The following is a 26,994-nucleotide window of genomic DNA, read 5'->3' as shown; positions in this document are numbered from 1 at the left end:
TCAGTGGTATGAGGTGATCTAACAAAAGGACCTCTAAGAGGCAAGCCGAAAATGGGATAAAGGCATATCTTCTGGTGAGGAAGAAAGCACGCTAGTAAGAAGACCCGCTCAGAAAACTTGATCTTATCACGCAGTAGTATCGGGGACCCAAACCCAAAGCTTCAATAATCATAGCCAAGCGGACATTGTTACGGAAGTGTTGTCGCCCCCACGGTGTTACCCTAGTTATATCTCGATAAGTCCGCCATTTGGTCTGAGCTACAGAAGTTCCCAAGTGAGGGAAAAGTGAGCGCTCATATAGTTCTATAAAATCCTTCTTCACAGACTCGTTTGCGTCTTGAAGGTGAGAAATCATCATGGATAAAATCAGTTCTTGTTGCCAAGCCATAAATGAGATCAAGAAAGAAAGGAGATCGATGGAAGTAAGATTACTGCGAGTGACAAGTAAGAGTTACGACTTATATAAAAGAAGAACTAGCGTAACCTAGAAGCGGGGTATCTTACCACTGAAGTTTTATCGTCTTTCCATGATTTGGTTTTGGCACATATTTCTATAGAAGGCTTATATGAAATACATTATGAACTTTGAGATGAGGAGGTAAAAGAAGCTTGTAGGCTAAGTCACCTACTTTCATTGAATTCAGATATAGCCCACAATATCTGGGGGCTACTTATACTCCCCAAGAGATAAAGAACTTCTTTTAGGCCGTACTCGAATGAAGACCATATCTGCTTCTTTGAATTTTCTGACTATCCTCTTCTTATCTGTATACTATTTCTGTCGATCCTAGGTAGCTTTTATATCTTTATGAATTGCCTGCATCTGTTGCTCCATGTCGTCAAGCATTTGACTGGTCATCTTGACCCTAATCAATGGGTCGGACCTAGTTAATGGAGTTAAGCAATCTTGTCCGAGATGGACCCTGATTAGATTGGTATAAAGGAATTGGTCTCTGAATTTGGGTTCTTGACTTCCCTGTGCCCTTGTCATGGCAGGAGTCGGGCAGTCTTTTAACTGATGACCAAAACCTTGGCATCCAAAACATCGGTTCTCACTTCTGAACGAAGAATCCTTAAAACAGGTGGGGCTCCTGAGAAGTATTCTGGGGAAAAGATCTTTCCTTCTTAAACAGAATCTTTCTTTTATTTTAGAGAGGGAATAATTATAAGATCAGAAAGGGAGATTCTTACTCCTGTATACCTCGAAGGCTGGGGGAGGAATTTTACATTCTACCCCAAAAAGTGCAAGATGTCCTCATCTTGCAAAGTAGAGGACAACTCTTTTTCTTAAGATCCAGTTTATTCTGGGGTTCCTTATATTCTGGTTAACCCAACAAAATACTGGGATAAATATCCCTTATATAGAACTCATCATTAAATTTACAATTCATTCAGATCATATCATTCATATCTTTAACACGATAATGGTCCATTAGACCAAAAAATTTCCTTCTGAACATTCCTCCACGGAAATTTCAGTTAAGCAAGTTCTCAATTTGTCATCTCTTAACTTGATATACCGAGTCAAGAGTAAACAGTAGCAATTTGACAGCACAATCCACTAATCTCATAGTGATTCGCTGAAATCATTATCATCATTCTAGTTGTGAATATCATCACAGGGACTCGTCCCATTAATCCACATTGTGGTTTCGCTTAGCTTATTACATTTCAACCCATTTTCAGGGATCATCATTTTTCAAACAGAATCCAAATCAATTCATCAGCTCTCAAACAGAATTAAAAATTCATATCAACCACATTCGAATTCATCAACTGGATAGCATTAATGCTTAATGCTTATAATTTCAAGTCTTAGATTTACTCGTATATACTGTCGGTAAAGAGCTACAGTTATACCCTCGGTATATACGGGTAGTCATGATACTAGGAACTATAAGGTAAATACCATCATGTCTAGGCCTCAAGCAAGTCAGGGTTTCATAGAATTGCGGTACTTCCATCTGAAGACCCAATTACTAATTTACGAATTTTGAGTTTGAATATCAATTTGTATGAATTATATCACACAATTACAACCTTTTTGTGCTTCTTGATAAACTTTTGACGTATTGGCTTCTCAGTTGATCTTTATTAGCCAATTGGCTCTGATACCAACTGTGAGATCCCTGTTCCCACCGAGCAACGGATTCGGGGTACTAGCAGCGGAAGTAGCACTTCTCGCGCAGGGCAGAGTCCCACACTCGGGGCCTCGTCCCACGGATATCCGGACAAGAGACTAATCCGTCGGTTTTTCCAAAACGGAACCCGGAAAAACTTCCTTTATCCGGAAAGCACAGGCGATTCCACCAGGATAACTTTTTACTCTAACGTAGTCAAGACCATTACTCTAACGTAGTCAAGATCATTACTCTAATGTAGTCAAGACCATTACTGATCAAACTGATCTGACTGCACCTATAAAGATACTCGGTTAGATCAAGGAAGAAACTTGCACTTGGATCATTGGGATCAACGCTTTTTTTCCCATCAAGAGGCACAGCCGTTGATTCCTATCCATAGAACAATTATTGACCGGGATTTACTTCATCTATCGTAATAACAAAAATTGAGTCTCGATTTACGGATCCATCAGTCCATCCAGTCCCATGGGTTAGCCAACCGCCCAACCACTGTAGTGATGGGATCCAATTAAGAATTTGGTTAGGTTTTGTCCCAGGTACCAAAAAGGAAAAGAGTTCCAAGGCTCCCTAGTCGGAAGTTCATGCAAACATAAAACTAGTCACACCACTTACACACCCAATATGAAATTGCCTTTTTCTTAGCATCAGCTAACTTTAAAACAATCCTTTAATGAAACCATTATGTCACTGATGACAATCCTTTAATGAAACCATTATGTCACTGATGACAATCCTCAAAGTCTCTGGTTGAATCCTTATTTCTAGTCATTCATTTATCGGTATACTTATGGCATCATTCGCAACCAAAACGCTCACCACCTGTTCTCTCAGGGACCTTTTCCATAGTTCCTAGCTCATAGTAACCGGCAATATATTCATATAACAGAATGGAATCTCCATGGAAGATCAGCAAGATCAACCCACAAATCCATATAAAAGAGCCATGGACTCATCCGTTGAGGACCAGCAAGGTCAATCAACCAGATCCATGCCCGATTTCAGAAAACAACTCTTATTCCTTGTTCCAACAACTTCCATGACACACGTGTGGGTATCTTTGGCGACCCAGAGCCCGAGCACCGTATGGTCAGCACCCTCTAGGATCCTTCGCAGGTGACCTAACGCTTCACTCATAGGCCGCTTCCTTGGTCCCTAATCCACCGTACCGGAAGCTCACCATTTAAATCGAACCGAGGCTGGTCAAGACCTCGGCCGACCTTGCTACGCAAGACGTCATCCATTGACTCTCCGTCAGCAGTTGCAACTTTATCAGTTAGGTCTCCATGACCTTAATCCATAAGACGGTCAAAATGCTTCCCCAGCATTCTTGACATAAAACAGTCATTTACAAACAGGTCACAAAATACAGTTTCTATATCGACTCTCGTCTTTCCACATTATCCCTCCTCAATCCACATTACTTATTTTATTTTCCATTCATATGTGTACTCATTCTCATCCATTCACTCATATCGACAACACATTATTTCACACACATTCACATTTATTATTCTACATTCACCTCCATATTCGTACATCCACATCATACCTCCAATCCCACATCCACATACATACATCCACATCCGCATTCACATCTACATCTACATGCATACATCCACATCTCCATGCATACATCCACATCCACATTCTCATTCACATCCATACATCTACATGCATACATCCACATCTCTATGTATACATCCACATCCACATTCTCATTCACATCTACATCTACATGCATACATCCACATCTCCATGTATACATCCACATCCACATTTTCATTCACATCCATACTTCTACATCTACATGCATACATCCACATCTCCATGTATACATCCACATCCACATTCTCATTCACATCCATACTTCTACATCTACATGCATACATCCACATCTCCATGTATACATCCACATCCACATTCTCATTCACATCCATACTTCTACATCTACATGCATACATCCACATCTTCATGTATACATGCACATCCACATTCTCATTCACATCCATACATCTACATCTACATGCATACATCAACATCTCCATGTATACATCCGTTTTCACATTCATACATCCATACTCCCATTTCCACATCCACACATTCACATACATACATCCATTTTCACATTCCTATTCATATAGCCCCATACGCCTTCACATCTATTCTTTTACATCACATCCATTCTCGCCCTATCACAACCCATATACATCTTATCTCATCACATACACTTCTTATCTCATCCCATACACATCCTATCACATCTTAACTCATCTTATCACATTCTAACTCATCTCATATACATCTTATCCCATCACATACACTTCTTACCTCATCCCATACACATCTTATGACATCTTAACTCATCTTATCACATCCTAACTCATCCCATATGTATCTTATCACATCTTAACTCATCTTATCACATCCTAACTCATCCCATAAAGTATCTTATCACATCTCATCACATCTCTTATCACATCCTATCCCTTCCCATATCTATTTATAGAATACAAGAAAATTCTTATATTGATATAAGATTTCTTTACGCATCTAATTATGCATAAATTCCATTTAAGGAGACACACTTTTGAAATAAAAATCAATCTTTTATGCATCTTCCTATGCATAAATTTATTTTAAATGAGAATGACACTTTGAATTAAAATTCAATCTTTTATGCATCTTCCTATGCATAAATTCATTTTAAATGAGAATGACACTTTGAATTTAAATTCAATCTTTTATGCATCTTCCTATGCATAAATTCACTTTAGATGAGAATGACACTTTTGAATTAAAATCAATCTTTTATGCATCTTCTTATGCATAAATTCAATTTAGATGAGAATGACACTTTTGAATTAAAATCAATCTTTTATGCATCTTCTTATGCATAAAATTCAATTTAGATGAGAATGACACTTTTGAATTAAAATCAATCTTTTATGCATCTTCTTATGCATAAAATTCAAATGTGATAAAAGTAACACTTTTATAATAAAATAATTATTTTTTTGTAATATTTTTATAATAAAATAATAATTTATTTATTTTTTACCTCTATGCACGAAATTCAATATGATAAAAGTAACATTTTTATAATAAAATAATCATTTTTTTCTTTATAGTTTTACAATAAAATAATCATTTTTTTTCATACCTCTGTGCGTGAAATTCAATATGCTAAAAGTAACACTTTTATAATAAAATATTCATCTTTTATGCATACCTCTATGTATGAAATTTAAGTATGCTAAAAGTAACACTTTTATAATAAAATATTCATCTTTTATGCATATCTCTGCATGAAATTCAATTATGCTAAAAGTAACACTTTTATAATAAAATATTCATCTTTTATGCATACCTCTATGCATGGAATTCAATTATGCTAAAAGTAACACTTTTATAATAAAATATTCATCTTTTATGCATACCTCTATGCATGAAATTCAATTATGCTAAAAGTAACACTTTTATAATAAAATAATCATTATAAAAACTTGACATTAATCAATTAACCCTTCACCTAAGATAGAGAATGGTTGGTTTTGTTAGAAAAGAGAGGGAAATACCTTTTTGTAATGAGGTATAACATTTTTAGAGAAGACATAAAACATAAGAACCATTAAAGTCATAAAAATCATAAAATAAGTGAAAAAAAGAATCACCAACTTACTAATGACTTTGAAGGCTTTCCTTTGGCTTGATGGTTTGAGAGTTCAACTCTTGTTTTGGACAAGAGTGGCCAACCAATCTTTAGAGAGGAAAATGTCAAAAACTAATGAATTATTAATAAATTCATAGTTCTTGGCTTGGATGAAATAGAGTAACAATGCCTTAAACACTATATATTTTCAACAAGGGGGAGGCTTCTATTTATACGAAAAATTGAGCTCCTAACCAAACAAACTGATTCTAGAATTTTCCAAGTCAGTTTGGTCAATTTTTGACCATTTTTAGGTCAGTTAAGCTAACTTTTTGGAACTAGACTTGAATGAGGAGAGAAGAGAGATGAAATATCTCAATTTTTGATGATAAAAAACTCAATTTACCCATGTGAAGTAGGCGTCTCATTGAAGGCCCTCCCCTTCCTTACATATGTGTCAAAAATGAAATCATTAAAATATCTCATATTTTTAATATTGCTCATAGTTTCTTACTAATAAACCTTGTACATATTCAACTCTTCATCTTATGTGAGAATTGAAGGGACTCCCCTTCCTTACATATGTGTCAAAATGGAATCATTATACCCAAAATATCTCATATTATTAAAATTACTCATAGTTTCTTATTAATAAACCTTGTACATATTCAACTCTTCATCTTATGTGAGAATTGAAGGGACTCCCCTTCCTTACATATGTGTCAAAATGGAATCATTATACCCAAAATATCTCATATTATTAAAATTACTCATAGTTTCTTATTAATAAACCTTGTACATATTCAACTCTTCACCTTATGTGAGCATTTACTCATTTTTGGGTATCTTCTTTTATAAAATTGGATTTATCTCCTCCCTACACATGGATTGATCTTATTGGTCCATAGGAACCTTAATTGGACGATAATCCAAGATTTCTAAAAATCTAGACCCTTAGGCTAAGGTCCTTGATACCCATTTCCAATTAATTTCAATTGCACATTAGAAAGTTCTTTCTGAATTTCTGTTTCAGGGGAATTCATTTTAATAATATGAGAATTTTTTCTATCTAAAAATATTCAAAATCTGAATATTCTCTCTCTAGAGTATTTTCTCTCTCTAAATCAAAACAGGCAGAGACAAGATCTTTTATATTTCTGAAGAGGGTATTGATTACAGGAGAAGATGTTGGACATTTTGAGAGGCTGGGGAGGAATCTTACACGTGTTTCTTGGCCTCCTGAAACTCCAGTGGAGTCCATCTTCTCTTTAGTGGCATGTATAATGGGTCAATTCATTGAGTTGGTGGCACACACATATAGACATGGCTGTATTCTAGAATTGTTAAGAATTTGTTTCTTCAGTTCGGTTGTATTCCAAAATCTTCTAATTTGGGATGTGCATCATCTGTGATGGTAGTGGCATAGCCCCCTCGTGTGTGGACTGGGTGAGCTTTTCCACCTGTGAAAGCAATAACTGATCATGAAGGTAACGATTCGGATTTCCAGCAGGTCGACCAATTGTGGATTGGCTAATTTTGTCTACCGTGCCACATTAGACCACAATGTACCCTCTCCAGCCAAAGGGAGTAGTTCTTCTCTAAATCTTGGCGAGGTGCTCGTAGAGGGTATGGTACATAAGGCTGTTTTGTCTGTGTGACCTCTCAAAGTAGGCCTCAAGTAGAATTCTTCAAGTTGGATCAAATGATGTTATTTGAATTAACGCCTTGAGAACACCAACTTTGTCTTTAACAATGGATTTCCAGCTCAAATGAAGCCTTCATATTTTGCACCAGATAATGACTCCGAAACTGTATCATCAGTACAAGCTTCAATATTGTCTTGGAAAACAGTATGGTGTACCTCCTGAGGTTTCCGTTGGGGAGATGGGTGAGGTACCAGTATCTCCTCGGGGGTGAGAGGGTTAGTGGAAAAATCTATATGTTGAAGAATGAGAGTAGAAAAGATGCAGTCAGCCTGAGACTTGTTAGTAGTTGGGGCATTAGGATAGGGATTAAATAGTTTAGTAGGTGACATTAGAATATATTGGGTAAGTGGAGATGGAAGATGAAGATGGTGTGTCTTTCATTAAAAAACCATCAATAAAAGTGAGAATATATCTAGAACCTTACAAAGCTTGAGTACGCATAAATCTGAGGGTAAATCCATATATACCTAAACTTTCAGCAACAATAAAGGTGAATATATATCTAGATCCTTGCAAAATTTGAGTGTTCATAATAATACACAAATTTGAGTGTGCTATGTCAAGAGACATCTTGGTCCTCTTATCAATATATGACAAGAGAAGAGTATTATGTGCATCTTACCATAAATACAACCTTCATAGAAAGGAACTTAAGGTTCCATGAGATCAAGTCCATCCACCATGTGATGTTTAGACATATGTTGCAAAGTCTTGAGACTAAGATGTCCCAATGTCTTATTCCAGAGAAGACTGTCTATCAAGCAATCATGTTGAAAAATTCAAAACACTTAACATGTCCATAGTGTATACCACCCATTCCATTTCCTATACCAAACACCAACCTTTTCGGCTTGACATTGCTACAATGTAAAACCCACATGTAATCCTTGATCACACATGATAGATACAAAAAGTGAATTCTTTTGCCAAAGCAAGTACAAACTAAACATCATTGTTGTATTTTATTTAGTTTTCACCTTTGATGTTCTACATGGCAATTGTTTGATGGCCATAAAAGAATCTAATAAGTTTCATTGTTTGATGGCCATAAAAGAATCTAATAAGTTTCATTGTTTGCACACTCAAGTAAAACTCTGGCAAATTTCAAAAAGAGGCAAACCAATCCCTCTTTCTTATCATGTGCTTATTGGCACTTGAATCTATCAACCAATCATGTTGACTCACAATATATTATTGTAAGGCTTGGCGTTGTACAACAAAAGCATTATATAACTCCATCTTAAATTCCTCTTCCTCAAAGAGGGCTTGTTTGCTGAGATATCAAGCTAATCCAGTGAGGCGGTGGACATTGATGACCCGCCTGGGGGATAGGCCCCACACTTACACCACTGGCATGGTTGGTGAGATCATGGGTGATATGCGGCCAGTGGGATGACAGGCTGTGTGACAGCCATTCTAGAGACTGGCATAGTTATAGCGCCAGCTCATTTAGTTGGGTTCACACTATAGAGAACCCATGTATGTATTTGGTTGAGTACCTTTCATATTGTGTGTACTCTTATCTTGTATATGGTGTGTTGAGTGTTGAGTGAAGTAGAAGAAGATTTTCAACCTCTCACCTTGTGTGTTCTCTATTAGGGTTTTGTGAGTGTGTGTGTGCTTGCAAGAGCTCAAGCTCTCTTTCCCTCTGCATCTTTTCATGGTATCAGAGCCTGGTTCGTGCTAAGGGCTGAGCTGCAAGAGAACCACAGGAAGCGGTACGAGGGTAAGAGCTTCAACTACTCTTCCCTATTTGTGTTGGTGACTACACCCTTGTCGGGAGCTCTACGGGAGGCACCGGCAAACGATCTCTGATTAAGGAGCTTTCTTCGCGGGAGTAAAGCTATAGGGCAACTATTCTGTCCTATTGGACACAATTTTTCTGGGCCGAAAATGCGTTTCGGGCCGGTCTGGACCTCCGTTTTTCAGAAAGCAGGCGATTTCGAGCACTGCGGGTAAGTCATCGATTCTTTGCAGAACTCTGTTCTAAGAACTGCAGGAAGACAGATTGACTGTGCAGACACTGTGGGTGCTGCAAAGAGGTCAACAGTTGCCATTGGGTGTATGTATGCACATTGAAGTCACTGGTTGAGAGTACTACAATACCGCTCTGCAGGAAATACAGTAGTTTGTGTAGGACAAACCAGAGTGCTGTTTCTGGTAAAATTGTGTGTTTGGCAAGATGTCAAATGATGGGATAATCCAAATTGTGGCTGAGAAGCTAGATAAGAATAACTTCCATGCTTGGAGGTTCAGGTTGACGAATTTCCTGATGGGAAAGGGCTATTGGGACTACATAAAAGGTGAGCATGAAGAAGAGGCACCGGAGATACCGGACATAAATTCGACTGCTGCAGATATGAAAGAGTTTAAAGACTGGAACCAAGGAGCCAGGAAAGTTATGTATTGGCTCTCCATTAGTATACAGGACACCATGATTGGACACATTCAGGATGCCAAGTCCCCCAAGGAGGCGTGGGACACCTTAGTAAAGCTCTATGAAACAAATACCAAGGCACGTAAGATACAGTTGAAGAATGAACTTCATACTGTGGAGAAAAAGAGCATGTCTGTGAATGACTATGCGTTGAAGATAAAGGGTATTGTGGAATCCCTTGCATCTATTGGTGTGTTAGTAGATGATGATGATAAGGTGAAGGTCTGTCTACGTGGTCTCGGGCCACAATACAAGGCGTTCAAGACGTCTATTCAGACTCGAGAAAACATTCCCAACTTTACAGATTTGGTGTCTATGCTGATTATAGAAGAGAAGAGCTTGGGTGAAGACCAACAGTCTTCACAAAACAAAAAAGTTCAGAGCAACATGCCTTCTACACAAGTTCAGGAAGAGGACGAGGTAGAGGAGGCCGTGGACGCGGTCAAGGAGGTGGCCGAACAGATAATCAGAATTATGGACAGCAGCAGCAGCAACAACAGTCCCAGAATACACAACAACAACAACAACAACACGCAGGTGGAAGAGGAAAATTCAGAGACAAGGAGAGTCAAAGAGGCCGTGGAAATTGGCAAAGGCAGTATAATGATGCACGTGAATGCTATTATTGTGGTAAGCCTGGACATGTGCAGGCAGAATGTTATAAGAAGCAGGCTGACATGCAAAATGGGAAAGTGCAGCAGAACAACTATGCATCCTCAAGTAGAAGCAATGAGGATAATGAAAGGTTGTTTGTTATGCAGCATGTCGTGAATGCCATGTCTGAAAATGTTGATGCAGCACAAAAAGATGATGTATAGTATGTGGATTCAGGTGCTTCGAACCACATGACAAGTCATGGGGAGTGGTTCAAGGAGATGAAAAACCCGGAAAGACCAGGTTTTGTGGAAACAGGGGATGACACTGCTCATCCAATTGCCCATGTTGGAGATGTGCCATTGTCTATGCAGGATGGCAAAGTGAAGTATCTTGCAGATGTACTTCACGTTTCGAACATAACAAAAAATCTGGTTTCATTTGGCCAGATGATTGAGCAGGGTTTGCAGGTTCGGTTTAACCCTGATGGTTGTTATGTTGAAGACTTTAAAAACAAGTGCAGGTTGGTTGCAAAAGGCAACAGAGTGGACAGAATGTTTACGTTGAATGTAGACATGCTTGAAATGAGTGCTGCGATGTTTGCAAATGGTTCAGGAATTGTTGCAGACACAGACATATGGCATAAAAGAATTGGACATGTGAATGTGCAGAGAATAAGGTCTATGCAGACAAAAGGAATTGTGACAGGGCTGCCAAAATTTAAAGTGGAAGGTATGCAGAGAATATGTGAAGCATGCTAATTTGGGAAGCAAACAAAGCATGTGTTTCCACGTAATAGATATGTGAGCAGAAATGCACTAGATGTTGTGCATTCAGATGTATGGGGTCCTATGAAGACCATGTCTATGGGAGGCTGCAGGTATTATGTGACTTTCATTGATGACCACACAAGGAAAGTGTGGGTATATTTCATGAAGGAGAAGAGTTAGGTGTTCACTCACTTTCAGAATTTCAGAGTTTTGGTTGAAAAGCAAACAGGGAAATATGTAAAGTGCCTAAGGTCAGATGGAGGGGGAGAGTACTTCTCCAATGAGTTCTCTGAATTTTTGAAGAAGAATGGTATTCGAAGACAGTTTACATGCAGATACACTCCGCAGCAAAATGGAGTTGCTGAGTGGAAAAACAGGCACATTGCTGAGATTGCGCGAGCATTGATGGAAGAGAAGAATATGCCGCATAGCTATTGGGCTAAGGCTGTTTCTATAGCAGTATACATCATGAACATGACTCCAACTGCAGCCATACATGATGTAACTCCAGAGGAGAGGTTTACTGGCAGAAAACCAGATTTGTCTCATCTGAAAGTCTTTGGATGCATTGCATATGTGCATGTGCCAGATGAGCTGAGAACTAAGCTGGATCCGAAAGCTGAAAAATGTGTGTTTATTGGATATTCCCTTGAGCAAAAGGGATACAGGTGTTATAACCCTGCTACACGTGAGTTGAGGGTAAGTAGGGATGTTGTCTTTGATGAGATGAGCAGCTGGTATGCTACTGAAAAAGAAGCTGTTGGGACTGATGTGAGTGGAAGTGTGGTTGCACAGAATGCAGGTCAGCAATCACAGTCTTTGAGTGGACCAGGAGAGTCCTCATCTAGTGGGTCCATTGATAGACCATGGAGTGGCAAGCTGCGTCATAATACCAGTCCTGCAAATGTGATTAGTACATCACGTAAAGGAAAAGAGAAAGTGGTCGAGCCCCTTGGTATGCCTGACATTTCTGCAGGGCATTCTCATGTTGATGGAGAGTCTAGTGGCTCAGATATGAGCCTTGATGAGGAGCTTGGGATCCCAGCTATGAGAACACCTGGTGTAAAGAAGGCTATGGAAGCCATGAATGAAAAGCTGCGAAGATCTGGGAGAGTGAAAAAACTTGTGTAGAGATTTACATATGATGGTTATGTGGCACATCACTATGCATATATGGCAAAGGTTGTGCAGGTTGTAGAGCCTACATGCATTGATGAGGCTGTTGGAAATGTGTGTTGGGAGAAAACTATGGATGAGGAGATGAATGCACTATATGGAAATGAAACTTGGGATTTAGTGCAATTGCCTGAAGGCAAGAAAGCCATTGGATGCAAGTGGGTGTACAAAGTAAAACATAACAGTGGTGGAAGCATAAACAGGTACAAGGCTAGATTGGTAGCCAAAGGATATGTGCAGACATATGGCATTGATTATGAGGAAACTTTCAGCCCAGTTACCAAGATGGCAACAGTGAGAGTTGTGATAGCAGTGGCTGCGTCAAAGCAATGGTCTTTACATCAGATGGATGTTCGGGAATATTAACCCGATTCCCTTTCGATGCACGGCGCGCATTGCGTCCTTGACACAGGACTGCCCCATCTCTTAGGATTGACTAACCCATGTCCAATTGCTGTTCACATGAAACCTTTCTCCACTTCGGTCTTCAAAGTTCTCATTTGAATATTTGCTACTACCACCAAGATCTGCACTGGGGGCCGTTTCACTCGGGCTCGCGCCCGGAACTGCGCCACGACCCCCACGCCCTCCTACTCATCGGGGCCTCGCACTCGCCCCGATGGCCCGGTATAGGTCGCGCGCTTCAGCGCCATCCATTTTCGGGGCTAGTTGATTAGGCAGGTGAGTTGTTACACACTCCTTAGCGGATTTCGACTTCCATGACCACCGTCCTGCTCTCTTAATCAATCAACACCCTTTGTGGGATCTAGGTTAGCGCGCAGTTCGGCACCGTAACCCGGCTTTCGGTTCATCCCGCATCGCCAGTTCTGCTTACCAAAAATGGCCCACTTGGAGCTCCCATTCTGCACCGGGGTTCAACAGAGCAACCCCGGCCGCTTACCTATTTAAAGTTTGAGAATAGGTCGAGGGTGTTTCACCCCCAATGCCTCTAATCATTTGCTTTACCTGATAAAACTGCGACGAGCTCCAGCTATCCTGAGGGAAACTTCGGAGGGAACCAGCTACTAGATGGTTCGATTAGTCTTTCGACCCTATACCCAAGTCTGACGACGAATGATTTGCACGTCAGTATCGCTACGAGCCTCCACCAGAGTTTCCTCTGGCTTCGCCCTGCTCAGGCATAGTTCACCATCTTTCGGGTCCCAGCAGGTACGCTCCCACTCAAACCTTTCACAGAAGATCACGGTCGGTCGATGGTGCACCCCGCGAGGGGGATCCCACCTGTCAGGTTACTTGCGCCTCCGTGGGTTTGCCACCCACCGGCTCGCGTACATGTTAGACTCCTTGGTCCGTGTTTGAAGACGGGTCGGATGGAAAGCCCAGAGCGCCAACGTCTCGAGCGTGCAGGTGCAGGACTGCCCGCCACCGAGTGTGGCGCGCGCTTCGTTCCTCGGCCGGCACGACGGCATCGGCGGGCCAACTACAGCCCGCTCTTGTCCTGCCGCGCCAGCCCACGCTGACCAGCGCCCCGCGTCGAGCGGCGGACCAGCTCATGCCGTTCCGCATCTGACCGGGGCGCACCCGCGGCCTCCATTCGCTTCCCTCCCAGTAATTTCAAGCACTTTTTAACTCTCTTTTCAAAGTCCTTTTCATCTTTCCCTCGCGGTACTTGTTCGCTATCGGTCTCTTGCCCGTATTTAGCCTTGGATGGAATCTACCACCCACTTAGGGCTGCATTCCCAAACAGCCCGACTTGTCGACGGCGCCTCGTGGAGCGACGGGGTCCGAGCTCGACGGGGCTCTCACCCTCTCTGACGCCCCTTTCCAGGGGACTTGGGCCCGGTCTGTCGCGCAGAGGACGCCTCTCCAGACTACAATTCGCACGGCCAGGCCGCACGATTTTCAAGCTGGGCTCTTTCCGGTTCGCTCGCCGCTACTAGGGAAATCCTCGTTAGTTTCTTTTCCTCTGCTTAGTGATATGCTTAAACTTAGCGGGTAGCCTTGCCTGATCTGAGGTCCGTGCGTTCGATTCCGATCGGGGAGGGAGGGACACGTGTCCCGCTCCCCTCTCGCAATGCCCTTTCTCGACACATCGGCACCGCGGGACGCGACCGCAGAAGCCATTCCCACCCAAGAGCGGGGGGAGCGTTGATCACCCTTGTGGCCGATCGTCGCGCGGTGCCATCGATACATTTCAGCCGACCGCGGCGGCACGATCGCCCCGCCGCCGACGCCGCCCACCACGGGGGGCAGCGGGGACAGGGACGCGTGCTCGGGCGGCCACCTCCACCGTGCGAGCCCCTCGCTCCGCCGCATGGGAGGAGGAGGGGGGCTCGGCGTGGGGGTCGTGTGGACGCTCAGGCAGACATGCCCTTGGACGCGAGCCGCGGGTGCAAGTTGCGTTCAAAGACTCGATGATTCGCGGAATTCTTACCAAACCTAAAGGCATCTTCATGGTTGTTAAATCCCTAGAGATCTCCCATTGAGTAGATTGTCCTCCCAGCAAATGCCTCTACAAAATCATCTACAATTAGACCTATACCAACATTCCTTATTGTTACCTTGATCACTGGTTGCATATCTTGGATGAAGCGTAGAGCACTATTCTTCTTTGGAACTGTGAACCACCTATTTGAATAAGGAGCATAAGATGGCTCCAAAATTCCCATTTTGATCTTCTCATTCAATAGCTCTACTAGCTTTGGCAGATGTGCCTTTTGTTGCCATATATAGGCAGTGATGTGTGTGAACACACTTAGGACCACCGAGGCACTTTTTCCCTCACTAGGAGGTTTTTTTCCCCGTGCATTGTATATACGCCCATCACTCTAGGGCTATCTTATCTTTGTACTTACACACTAAGTAATACTACTTCCTGTGTTGTGTGCTCTTGAGCTTCTTCTTTTCCTTCAAGCTTTGTGTGTGCATTTCTGTAACCCTAAATCCAACAATTGGTATCAGAGCAGGCATCAGTCGATTAGGCATTTATGGCTGCACAACAGAGAAGAAGTGGCAAGAATGCCAACTCTAATGTTTCTTCTTCTACTAGCAGGCCTACTACTGCATCTCCTTCTACAGGTAACAGCAATAAATCTGAGAGCAGGTGATAAAGGCAAGAAAAAGATCAGATGCAACTATTGTAAAGCCGCTGATCATGTCATTAAAAATTGCCCTAAGCTAAAGGCTAAAGAGGCAAAGAAGAAAGACTCAAATGCAGCCACTATAGCGGATGCATCTACCACTTCACATTCTACAAATGTTGTGCAGGATGCAAAATGGGCATTTACTGTTCATTGCCAATATGACCCATCTGTACATGATGTATGTATGGAAGTTTCTGTTGACTCTGATGTATGGTATTTTGACAGTGGTGCTACAAAGCACATTACCTCTCATCATGATATGTTCACTTGTCTTGAGGCTATCCCTAACGGGAATACTGTCACATGTGCCAACAATGCTTCTTACCCAGTGAAGGGTGTTGGAAAAATTGTGCTTACTGCTGCGAATGGCAGCTCTTTCATACTTTCAGATGCTTTGTATATACCACGGATAAAGAAGAATCTATTATCTGTCTCTGCACTTGCTCGACTTGGACTTGTAGTCAAATTTATGGATGACAGAATATATATATATATATATATACATATATATATATACATACATATATATACATACATACATATATATACATACATACATATATATACATACATATATATATATACATATATATATACATATATATATACATATATACATATATATATATACATATACATATATATATACATATATACATATACATATATATATACATATATATATACATATATACATATACATATATATATACATATATATATATATACATATATATATGTATATGTATATGTATATGTATATGTATATGTATATGTATATATACGTATACACACACACACACACACACATACACACACACATACATACATACATACTGTCATGGCCCTGTGAAAATGGAACAGTACAAGTGTGGGCATGGTGGTTGCAGAGTCAGAATATTTTATGATTCACATGGGGGGTGCCCGGACAGAGTTTAAGATGTGTGGACATCCCTAGGTGTGAAGGGGGGAACTAGAAACATTAAACTTTAATGTTTATTAAAGTTTGCCCCTAGGCCTTAGTGGCCCTAGGAACTTATTAAAGTTTGGGGCCCTAGGGATTAATTTGGGGAAGAGGGCCACTTTTGGAGTGCTTCTCTCTCCTCCCTCTCTCTCTAGCTTTTTGGGAAGGGAATCGTGGAGTTCTTGAAGCGCATGTACACAAGCGTGGAGAAGTGGAAGGAAAAGGGCGACTGCTGAAGACTCTTTGCTGCAGTTTTCCCTGTGCAAACAAGCCGTACAGCCTGTATGGACAGGCTGCAGGCACTTCCTTGGTCCACGCTACACACAGGCGGCTGTTAAATTCTGTTGGATTCTCTGCGCACAGGTCTGGTCAGGCTGTACCAGCAGGTACAACAGCAGTACAGTACTGTGAGGCTGCCGTACAGTGTACGGGCAGCCAGGTACAGCAAGTACAGTTGCTGCAGGGGTGTAGACAGGTGCTGGACAGGCCTGGTTACTCAGATTCACGCGACCAGAATCAGGACAGCCGACTGTTTGTGCAAGTACAACTCTTGGCACGTATCCCGAGGTGGTACAGACGGGTACAGTGCTGATTTTCAGATCTGTATTTTCAAGGACAGCATAAGAGTGAACATCAGGAGGAGGATACAGGCAAGTACAAGCACACGTGTGAAGCAGGGTTGTGGATACAAGTGCCTGCAAGTACAAATTGGTGCTGTTGCTTCCTCCAGTGTTGTTTCACGAGCTGAACTTGGTAAGCTCTGTTTCTGTTCATCTATCTCTCTTTCTACTGCTTGATGTCTGTTGTTGCAGATATGTGTTATCTCGTCCCTTGTGAGAGGAGGGGTATGGCAGATTGACAAGGGTTGAGACAGAGTTTGGACAGCACATGTATGTTTGAGCTGAGAAGATGTATCATGCACTTGAGTTATGCCAGATGTATGCCCATGGCTGGGCCTGCTTAGTGATCTTGGCTGATCAGAGGGAGGCACAATGTGTTATTTGGAGACACAGATCTGTGTGCATAGATCCTCTGTGCTGAGAAGGATTTGTGGGCCGTCAGATTGGATATACAGGTGTAAACTCTTGGCTGATCTTTGTGTTGTACTCCGCCATTCATATTATTATAATTGAATAAAGAAATACCGCAAGGGGCGCCAAGCTTTGGGGCCAACAGGTGTCGCTGTGTTTTCAGATTTGGGCACTCTAGCTCCAATCTGCTTTGTTTTATCATCCAGACTACAAGTGGACGGGTGACTGCTAGTCTACCGCACTCTGGTTTTCCATCAGAGGCCGGTTTCAAGGTTCCGTCCCCGGGACCAATCATCAACTTTCTGAAGGGGGTGAGCTCGTGGTTGCTTTGAAGAAAGCCATCGCTGAAAATTCAGCAAACATGTCTGATACAGAGGATGAGTACTTTTATCATGAAGAAGAAGAGCAAGAGACTTCTCCTGAAAGAGATGTATCTGAGGATATTTTTGCAGGAGAACAGGCTGCAGATGTTGAGCCTTATGAGGATGTAACACAGCCAGAAGATGTGCATGGTAAAGAGGATGATGATGCTCGGTTCAAAGATCGCTTGGCTAGTGTTATGGATACTTTTATGCAGCTCACTCAGAGCGAGAGATTTGCTGAATTTATGAGATCTCGCACAGAGCCCCAGAAAAAGAAGAAGAAGGTTCGCTCGAAGAATCTTCCACAGGGTCATAGTGGTGCCATCCCACAGGAACCATCTTTTGGCCAGTTTCCGAATATGCAGCATGCTTATGGTGCAAACTCTCAGAGTTCCTTCTATGGACAGCCACCTATTCCTCAGCAGAACATGCATCCAGGTTATTTTGGTGGTGGCTCGGTGTTTCAATCCATGACTGGGGGTTATCCTCAGGGAGGCATGGGTATGTATGGGCCTTTTGGAGCCAATTTTCAGCCTGGCATGCAAGGGAATATGTATGGTGGTATGCAGTCCGGTATGGCTGGAAATATGTTTGCAGGCATGCAACCTGGGATGCAAGGCAATATGTTTGGTGGTATGCAGCCAGGTATGCATAATGGAATGTATGGAAACATGGCTGGAATGTATGGTAGGCCTGGCATGGGAATGGGAAATGTTGACCCAATGATGGGTATGAATGTTGGGGGCAGCAATCTTGCGAAGCCACTTCCATATGACAGTCTAACGCCTATGGGAAAGGCGAAGGATTACAAGGAAGGGGGAGCTGCAATGAAGTTTGACACTTTCAGTGGGGCCAAGGATAAATTGAAGGCACTTACCTTTTTACAGCAGTTTGATGCTGCTTTTTCTGGTGGGAATTACACAGAGTCTTCTAAGGTGAGGAAAGCTGCCACTTTTCTCAAGGGCAATGCTTTGCAGTGGTGGTCTACTCTTCTTTTGCAGGGCATAGCACCCACCACATGGGTCCAATTCAAACAGGTTTTCTCTTCCGATGGCTCACATCTACATTTGAGGTGGATGTTATGACCGCATGGCACAAGCTGGATGCTTCAAAGTGTGATAGTTTGGAGGATTATAACAAGAAGTTTTGGGAAGCTCTACTCCCAGTGACTTCTTATCGTGCCGTGCCATTATCTGAGCAGGTAGAGAAGTATTGTTGTGGACTGCCCAAGGAGGTACGAGATTATTGTATAAAGACAAGAGTAACGAACATGTCACAGATGATTGAAAATGCTATGACAGCTAATGCGTTACTCACGGGTGGTTCATCTGGATTTAAAGGCAGTAAGAAATTGAGCAAGAAAGCTGAAAAATTTGGGCATGCTTCTCGTGATGCTAAAGGGTCTTCAGAGACGAAGTATAAGAAGTTGCCAATGCCCAAGAGGACTTCTGAGGAAAGACAGGCTTTGAGAGATGCTCAAAAGTGTTTTTACTGTACTGAAGAGGGGCATATGTCATTCAATTGTCCCAAAAGAAAGTCCCAAAAGGACTCTGACAACAAAGGAGAGCCCAAGCCAAAGAAACCAAAGCCTTCTGCAGGCTTAGTTCCTGATCTTGTGGGGGAGCAGCTAGGTGGTGAAGCTACAGAGTTGTGCAGGGCATGGGGCAAAGTGAGAGATCAGAATGCTTTGATCTTCTTTGACACAGGTGCTAGAGCCAACTTCATTTCACCAGATTTGGCTGGCCGATTGGGGATTCGCGCAGAGGAGATGGGGCCGTTACATGAGGCAAATATGGCTTGTCCAGGGTATGCAGAACCCGTCACTCCTATCATTGGGAAGCTTCGGCTTCATTTGCAGGGTTATGTGGACAGCGAAGAGTTCTTCATCATGCCTTTGGATGGCTGTGATGTTTTGTTGGGGATGCCATGGTGCCACAGGGTACATGCGGTGGTGGATACTTACAATAGGAAAATCACTCTGACTCATAGAGGGAAAGAGCATGTATTGGATGTAAAACTCAAAGGGGAATCTGTTCCTATTGTATCCGCTTCGGCGATTTCATCAGTAATGAAAAAGCATCTTTCCGCGTACTTGATTTATGTAAAGGATGCACAGGATGATGAGTCTAAGTCTAATTTGTCAATGTTAGATAAGGACAGGGCTGATTTCTTAAGTGGGTTTCAAGACTGTTTTTCCGAGTCATTGCCAGGAGAATTACCTCCTGAGAGGCCAGAAGATCATGCCATAGATCTGATTCCTGGTAGTACTCCACCGAATAGACCGCCGTACCGTGTTAGTGCAGCCCAACAGGAAGAGATTATGAGTCAGGTGCAGGAGCTATTGAATAAGGGGTTGATTCAGCCTAGCTCATCACCCTTTTGCTCACCTGTGCTCTTAGTGCAGAAGAAGGATGGTTCTTGGCGCATGTGTATTGATTACAGGGCGCTCAATATGAATACCATCAAGAATCGATTCCCCATACCGAGGATCGATGACATATTGGACCGCTTACAGGGCTCCACAGTTTTTAGTCGTATTGACTTGAAAAGCGGGTATCATCAGATACGCATTAGACCCGAGGATGTGCATAAGACAGCATTCTGAACCACATTTGGATTGTATGAGTTCTTGGTTATGCCCTTTGGTTTGACAAATGCGCCTGCCACATTTAACAGAATGATGGACAGGATTTTCAGACCTCATAGAGAGTTTGTGGGCACATTCTTTGATGATATGATTGTGCATTCACGAACTGAGGAAGAGCATAGAAGGCATTTGGCCATTGTGTTTGCAGAACTCAGAAACCATAGATTGGTGGTTAATGGCAAGAAGAGTGAGTTCTTTTTCCAGGAGATACATTTCTTGGGGCATATTGTGTCTGGTCATGGAGTCCGTATGGATCCAGCAAAGGTGGAAGCAATACTTAATTGGCCAGCTTTGAGGACCGTGCATGATGTACGCAGCTTTCTAGGATTGTGTTCCTATTACAGGCGTTACATACGGCACTTTGCTGAAATTGCTTCGCCTCTTCATGCCTTGACGAAGAAAGCAACTCCGTTTAGATGGGCTGATCGGGAAATTACAGCATTCAAAAAGCTCAAAGAAAAGCTAACTTCAGACCCAGTATTGGTGTTAACGGACCTCCGAAAGGCTTTTGTTGTCCAGTGTGATGCATGTGGAAGTAGCATTGGTGCAGTTCTCATGCAAGAGGGACATGTTATAACCTATGAGAGTAGAGTTTTGCAAGATGCTGAGAAGCATTTGCAGGTGTATGAGAAAGAGATGTTGGCTGTAATTCACGCTCTTTCTACATGGAAACACTACTTGCTTGGGGCTGATTTTACTGTACAGACAGATCATCAGACCTTGCGTTACTTTCTCACGCAGACTAAGCTTTCAGAGAAGCATATGCGTTGGGCAAACTTTTTGTCAATGTTTCACTTCCAGATTGTGCATGTGGAAGGCAAAAAGAATGTAGTGGCGGATGCTTTGTCACGCAAGCCAAAGGTCTCTGCAGTTTCACTTGCTTATCATCATGAGCTTGATGAAATGAAAGAGCAGTATGCCCATGATGAGGACTTTGAAAGGTTGTATGATCAGATGTCTGAGGGTCAGCGGCATGAGCATTACACTCTCAGAGATGGGTTTTTATTGATGCATGGCAGACTGTGTGTTACCAGGCCATTGCGACTCAAGGTTATGATTGAAAGTCATGCTCCACCGTATGCAGGTCATAGAGGTATTGACGCCACGGTAAAAGCAGTGGAGACTTTCTTTTATTGGCCAACCTTGAGAAGAGATGTTGATGCCTTTGTGAGGCAATGCATCGTATGTCAGAAGGTAAAGTTTGACCGTCAGAAGACACCAGGGTTATTACAGCCTTTACCTATTCCGGATAGACCTTGGGAGAGCATTGCCATGGATTTTGTATTTGATCTTCCACGGACACAAACGGAAAATGATGGCATCTGGACTATCATATGCAGGTTCAGCAAGCAGGCACATTTCATTCCCGTGAGGAAGACAATTAAAGTGGACCATATGGTGAAGTTGTTCATGGCGAACATCTTGGCTTGCCTACGTCTATCATTAGTTACCGTGATCCACGGATGACGAGTTTGTTTTGGAGAGGGTTGTTTGACAACATGGGTACAACTCTCAAGTTTTCATCGTCATTTCATCCACAGACAGATGGTCAGTCAGAAGAGGCTAACTCTACAGTGTTGGATCTTCTCAAATGTTATGTATCAGAGCATAAGCAACAATGGGAAAAATATCTTCCTTTGGTGGAGTTTGCATATAACAACACTGTACATAGCTCGACAGGCAAGGCACCTTTTGAGATTGTAGAAGGAGGGAAGAAGGTTCCGCCCATTTTGCATACAAAGGATAAGATCTTTGAGGCTGATCAGTATGTGGAGAGCTTGGATGAAGCTTATCGGAGAGTTAAGTTGGCCCTCCAGAAAACTCAGCAGAAGCAAAAGAAAGCCGCAGACCGTCACAGACGTGATTTACAGTTTGCATTGGGTGATTGGGTTCTTTTGCGCTTTGAAAAGGCTAGACTCAAGAAGATGAAGGGTAAAGAGCGCTTATTCCCTAAGTTGAGTATGCGATATTATGGGCCTTTTCAGGTTTTGGAAAAGATTGGTGAGGTAACCTATCGTTTGAAGTTACCAGATCACTGGTGGAGGATTCACAATGCTTTTCACGTGAGTCTTCTTAGACCTTTCCGTGGGGATGTGCCTGAGGATGTATCAGATGAGGCTCAGCCGGAAGTTGAGGAACTTGATGAGGTTCTGATTCCAGAGCAGATACTGGCACATAAAGAAAGGAAGGTACGAGGTAAAGTTTCCCGTCGCTATCTTGTGAAGTTCAAGAACTATTCACCGATGGATGCGAAGTGGATGGAGGAAGGTGACTTAACAGATTCACCTCAGGTTTTGCAGCTTTATCTCGATGCCTTTGAGTTAGAGCCGCCGACTCTTATTGTGGCTCATTCAGGTTCAGCAGAGCATGGGTCTGGAGCATTACCTGATGCTCAAGAGGGGGGTAGCACCTCCACTCCCTTGATACAGACAGGCTCAGATGACATCTAGAGGTCGCTTGGTGCAGATTTTATCTCACCCGAAGGTACTGAGGCTGACAGTACATCTGTTTATGGGACTTCTATGATATATGTGTACTAGTCACATGGAGATTGTTGTGGATATGTATGGTTCACAGTGGTATACAACCTGAACTATTACTATGCCATTGGTTTGCAGTGAATATTGATACATGTGTATGGCTCAGAGAGATTGGGACGCTGATCTTGCCATATTGTATATTTCACTTTGGATATTTTGATGCATCACCAGAATGCAATTGAGGACGCTTGCCATTTTTCAAGAGGGGGGTATGTCATGGCCCTGTGAAAATGGAACAGTACAAGTGTGGGCATGGTGGTTGTAGAGTCAGAATATTTTATGATTCACATGGGGGGTGCCCGGACAGAGTTTAAGATGTGTGGACATCCCTAGGTGTGAAGGGGGGAACTAGAAACATTAAACTTTAATGTTTATTAAAGTTTGCCCCTAGGCCTTAGTGGCCCTAGGAACTTATTAAAGTTTGGGGCCCTAGGGATTAATTTGGGAAAGAGGGCCACTTTTGGAGTGCTTCTCTCTCCTCCCTCTCTCTCTAGCTTTTTGGGAAGGGAATCGTGGAGTTCTTGAAGCGCATGTACACAAGCGTGGAGAAGTGGAAGGAAAAGGGCGACTGCTGAAGACTCTTTGCTGCAGTCTTCCCTGTGCAAACCAGCCGTACAGCCTGTACGGACAGGCTGCAGGCACTTCCTTGGTCCACGCTACACACTGGCGGCTGTTAAATTCTGCTGGATTCTCTATGCACAGGTCTGGTCAGGCTGTACCAGCAGGTACAACAGCAGTACAGTACTGTACGGCTGCCGTACAGTGTACGGGCAGCCAAGTACAGCAAGTACAGTTGCTGCAGGGGTGTAGGGAGGTGCTGGACAGGCCTGGTTACTCAGATTCAGGCGACCAGAATCAGGACAGCCGACTGTTTGTGCAAGTACAACTCTTGGCACGTATCCCGAGGTGGTACAGACGGGTACAATGCTGATTTTCAGATCTGTATTTTCAAGGACAGCATAAGAGTGAACATCAGGAGGAGGATACAGGCAAGTACAAGCACACGTGTGAAGCAGGGTTGTGGATACAATTGCCTGCAAAGTACAGATTGGTGCTGTTGCTTCCTCCAGTGTTGTTTCACGAGCTGAACTTGGTAAGCTCTGTTTCTGTTCATCTATCTCTCTTTCTACTGCTTGATGTCTGTTGTTGCAGATATGTGTTATCTCGTCCCTTGTGAGAGGAGGGGTATGGCAGATTGACAAGGGTTGAGACAGAGTTTGGACAGCACATGTATGTTTGAGCTGAGAAGATGTATCATGCACTTGAGTTATGCCAGATGTATGCCCATGGCTGGGCCTGCTTAGTGATCTTGGCTGATCAGAGGGAGGCACAATGTGTTATTTGGAGACACAGATCTGTGTGCATAGATCCTCTGTGCTGAGAAGGATTTGTGGGCCGTCAGATTGGATATACAGGTGTAAACTCTTGGCTGATCTTTGTGTTGTACTCAGCCATTCATATTATTATAATTGAATAAAGAAATACCGCAAGGGGCGCCAAGCTTTGGGGCCAACAGGTGTCGCTGTGTTTTCAGATTTGGGCACTCTAGCTCCAATCTGCTTTGTTTTATCATCCAGACTACAAGTGGACGGGTGACTGCTAGTCTACCGCACTCTGGTTTTCCATCAGAGGCCGGTTTCAAGGTTCCGTCCCCGGGACCAATCATCAACTTTCTGAAGGGGGTGAGCTCGTGGTTGCTTTGAAGAAATCCATCGCTGAAAATTCAGCAAACATGTCTGATACAGAGGATGAGTACTTTTATCATGAAGAAGAAGAGCAAGAGACTTCTCCTGAAAGAGATGTATCTGAGGATATTTTTGCAGGAGAACAAGCTGCAGATGTTGAGCCTTATGAGGATGTAACACAGCCAGAAGATGTGCATGGTAAAGAGGATGATGATGCTCGGTTCAAAGATCGCTTGGCTAGTGTTATGGATACTTTTATGCAGCTCACTCAGAGCGAGAGATTTGCTGAATTTATGAGATCTCGCACAGAGCCCCAGAAAAAGAAGAAGAAGGTTCGCTCGAAGAATCTTCCACAGGGTCATAGTGGTGCCATCCCACAGGAACCATCTTTTGGCCAGTTTCTGAATATGCAGCATGCTTATGGTGCAAACTCTCAGAGTTCCTTCTATGGACAGCCACCTATTCCTCAGCAGAACATGCATCCAGGTTATTTTGGTGGTGGCTCGGTGTTTCAATCCATGACTGGGGGTTATCCTTAGGGAGGCATGGGTATGTATGGGCCTTTTGGAGCCAATTTTCAGCCTGGCATGCAAGGGAATATGTATGGTGGTATGCAGTCCGGTATGGCTGGAAATATGTTTGCAGGCATGCAACCTGGGATGCAAGGCAATATGTTTGGTGGTATGCAGCCAGGTATGCATAATGGAATGTATGGAAACATGGCTGGAATGTATGGTATGCCTGGCATGGGAATGGGAAATGTTGACCCAATAATGGGTATGAATGTTGGGGGCAGCAATCTTGCGAAGCCACTTCCATATGACAATCTAACGCCTATGGGAAAGGCGAAGGATTACAAGGAAAGGGGAGCTGCAGTGAAGTTTGACACTTTCAGTGGGGCCAAGGATAAATTGAAGGCACTTACCTTTCTACAGCAGTTTGATGCTGCTTTTTCTGGTGGGAATTACACAGAGTCCTCTAAGGTGAGGAAAGCTGCCACTTTTCTCAAGGGCAATGCTTTGCAGTGGTGGTCTACTCTTCTTTTGCAGGGCATAGCACCCACCACATGGGTCCAATTCAAACAGGTTTTCTCTTCCGTATGGCTCACATCTACATTTGAGGTGGATGTTATGACCGCATGGCACAAGCTGGATGCTTCAAAGTGTGATAGTTTGGAGGATTATAACAAGAAGTTTTGGGAAGCTCTACTCCCAGTGACTTCTTATCGTGCCGTGCCATTATCTGAGCAGGTAGAGAAGTATTGTTGTGGGCTGCCCAAGGAGGTACGAGATTATTGTATAAAGACAAGAGTAACGAACATGTCACAGATGATTGAAAATGCTATGACAGCTAATGCGTTACTCACGGGTGGTTCATCTGGAAAGGCAGTAAGAAATTGAGCAAGAAAGCTGAAAAATTTGGGCATGCTTATCGTGATGCTAAAGGGTCTTCAGAGACAAAGTATAAGAAGTTGCCAATGCCCAAGAGGACTTCTGAGGAAAGACAGGCTTTGAGAGATGCTCAAAAGTGTTTTTACTGTACTGAAGAGGGGCATATGTCATTCAATTGTCCCAAAAGAAAGTCCCAAAAGGACTCTGACAACAAAGGAGAGCCCAAGCCAAAGAAACCAAAGCCTTCAGGCTTAGTTCCTGATCTTGTGGGGGAGCAGCTAGGTGGTGAAGCTACAGAGTTGTGCAAGGCATGGGGCAAAGTGAGAGATCAGAATGCTTTGATCTTCTTTGACACAGGTGCTAGAGCCAACTTCATTTCACCAGATTTGGCTGGCCGATTGGGGATTCGCGCAGAGGAGATGGGGCCGTTACATGAGGCAAATATGGCTTGTCCAGGGTATGCAGAACCCGTCACTCCTATCATTGGGAAGCTTCGGCTTCATTTGCAGGGTTATGTGGACAGCGAAGAGTTCTTCATCATGCCTTTGGATGGCTGTGATGTTTTGTTGGGGATGCCATGGTGCCACAGGGTACATGCGGTGGTGGATACTTACAATAGGAAAATCACTCTGACTCATAGAGGGAAAGAGCATGTATTGGATGTAAAACTCAAAGGGGAATCTGTTCCTATTGTATCCGCTTCGGCGATTTCATCAGTAATGAAAAAGCATCTTTCCGCGTACTTGATTTATGTAAAGGATGCACAGGATGATGAGTCTAAGTCTAATTTGTCA

General features: G+C 42.9%; 1 pseudogene; it reads right to left on the bottom strand.

Moving 5' to 3' along the window:
- Positions 1-12,642: 12,642 nt before the first annotated feature.
- On the bottom strand, positions 12,643-14,456 carry LOC147609756 (25S ribosomal RNA; annotated as a pseudogene).
- Between the last annotated feature and the right edge of the window lie 12,538 nt (positions 14,457-26,994).

The sequence above is a fragment of the Cibotium barometz genome, chromosome 50 (assembly GCF_041138505.1).
Source record: "Cibotium barometz isolate CiBa-2024 chromosome 50, ASM4113850v1, whole genome shotgun sequence".
NCBI classification, from domain to species: domain Eukaryota; kingdom Viridiplantae; phylum Streptophyta; class Polypodiopsida; order Cyatheales; family Cibotiaceae; genus Cibotium; species Cibotium barometz.
Note: the sequence above shows the minus strand (reverse complement) of the source record. Positions and strands in the feature narration are given on the sequence as shown.